We start from the raw sequence: 2,472 nt of genomic DNA on the forward strand, positions 1-2,472 counted from the left end.
GTTGTGGACCCGGCAGCTTGAAACTCATTTTGGGTGTGTGTACATGTGTGCCCAAAATCCCAAGAGGAGAATGGAGGAGAAGGGATTATGGCATGGCCATAATTTCTCACTATCTGTCTGTCTCTCTCTCCAGAGAGGGCACATGCCTTATGGCAACACTTTCTAAAAATAAATAACACTGACTCTCATAAAAAAGGACCTCCTTCACCATTCTCTTTCAGTTTGCTTGGTTTATTTAATGAGAAAGCTCCCTTTGGTGCTAGGATGTCTTCTATACCTTCCTAGCTCTTGGCTAAACACCTGTTTGAAAAAAAGGGGAGCAGCAGAAATGGGCACAGGGCCTTGGGCAACAAACACTCACTAGAACTTAACTGTCTAGTTTTGTTCCTTTCATTAAAGGTATTACATACATTACTAAATTTTTTTTGGGGGGGAGAGGTTTCTGCTATAGGGTGTGTGCGCTCGCCAGACAGAGACAGAAAGCAAGAAATCACCCCCTGGGGGGATGGCCACTCCGCAATCTCTTCTCCATTCTCCTCTCGGGATCTTGGGCATGCATGCACACACACCCAGTGTGAGTTTTAAGCCACCGGGTCCGAGACGCGAACTGTGGTCGACTACGTGGGAGTCTAGCGACAGCCATTACGCCAACTGCTGGTCCCCACATTACTGAATATTTTAAATATATTTTTTAAAAACAACCCAAAACCTTGAAGTTCCTGCCAACTCATTACTTTTTCTCATATACCTAACCTTATGTAGCAAAAAGTCCTATTACCTCCAAAAGGTAACCCACAGCCAACTACCTCTCCCCACACTGCTATGCTTAAGCTGGCCACCACCATTCCATCACCTTAAAGTAAATTTCCACATCCTCAGAAGGTTGAAGACAATTCAAACCGCCTCAACATTCCCAACTCACTAACTTCACTCCCTTTGCTGCGACTATCCTGGCTACCCCACCCAGCAGCAGCTCCTAGCCTGGAGCCTGGCTGTGTGTGTGCAGTTAGGAATCACTTCCTAACTTCACATAGCTCTTTTTACATGCTCTTCCTTGGAGAGGCTTCCCTGATCACCCTGGCCAAGACAGCCCCTCCTCTTACCACACTACCTCCTCCTTTTTCCCCATGGCATTTAGGACAAACTGACATTATAAATTAGAAAGTGTCTTATTCTCTAGAGCAGCACCATCAAGCAGAATTTCCTGCAATGAAAGAAATGCTCTATATCTGCACTGTCCACTATGGTAGCTCTACCGTAAGAGGCTTTGGAGCATTTACAATGCAGCTCGTGAGACTGAGTCTTCATTTGATTCTAATAAGTTTAAACAGCTATATGACTAGTGGCTACTGTATTGAGCAGTGAAGGCTAAACATTAAATTCCATGAAGGTATCTATTTTGTCTAGTGATTTATCCTCAGGACCTAAAACTGTGCCTGGTACTGAATGTGTTGACCAATACACATGTCTTTGATTACAGAAAAGCTAGCGTAGCAAAAATACCATTACTTAAAAATTCAGGACTGACAAAAGGCTCATGTCTGAATTTCTTCTAGTTAATAAAAAGCTCCTATTTCCTAACCTGTCTGCTCCTCTAGCCACATCTCACCTGTGTCAAATACTTTATACCTTTTCTCTAAATATATTACTTTTCTTCATTCTGAGACTTAAAACAGCTCGGCATCCTTCAGAAGATAAGGGAGGAAGCTAAGACAGGGAGAGAAAACATGCCCTGTCCTGGGCTACTCGGTGACAGACACCAGAAATGGAGAATCCCAGTTCTGAGAACCAGCTGAAATTCATGTTTAAAATATCTCCTCCCTGGGGCCAGCAGGTGGCGTGGTGGTTAAGGGGCACTGGACTCCTACATGGCCCATCACAGTTCGAGTCCGGTACCTGGCGGATTGCTGTCTCATTTTCTCTTTCTCTCTCATTCTGTCCCTATCTGGTCAAATTAAAACAAAGAAACAAACTTAAATAAAAAAATAATTCTTAAAAAAAAAAATCTCCTTCCCATTCCTGGACCTCCTGAAGAAGTAGTTCTGGGAACGGAGGGAGAAAGCTGTAGTCCTAGTGAGTTCCCAGGGAATGCTATGATGAAGAAATAAAATTGAGGTCCTACTAATAATAGATTCGCTCTTCCCTCTTTGCCCTCATGCCTCCTTTTTAGGTTGCCTAATAAGCAAGTCAGAAATTCAAATGGGCTGAAACCCAGGAGGGAGGCCAAACACTCGTGCCCTTCCTTCCACTTTCAGCAATCTCCCATCTACTTTTCCTCGGCTTTCAGATGCAAGCTCCCTTGGCTGCCCCTGGCCAAAGTGCCCCTCCCTCTCCTGAGGAAGTCAAGCTCCTCCTCTTTTCCCTCCTCAAGCAGCTTTCTCTCCCGTTCTCTAAACCTCGCTTGATCCCACCTCCTCAGGCCTCCCTAGGCCCCACCCTTCCCGGATCTTGGCCCCCCATTCTGGTCGTGTA

Source organism: Tupaia chinensis, unplaced genomic scaffold (assembly GCF_000334495.1).
Source record: "Tupaia chinensis unplaced genomic scaffold, TupChi_1.0 Scaffold000067_2, whole genome shotgun sequence".
In the NCBI taxonomy this organism is placed as follows: domain Eukaryota; kingdom Metazoa; phylum Chordata; class Mammalia; order Scandentia; family Tupaiidae; genus Tupaia; species Tupaia belangeri.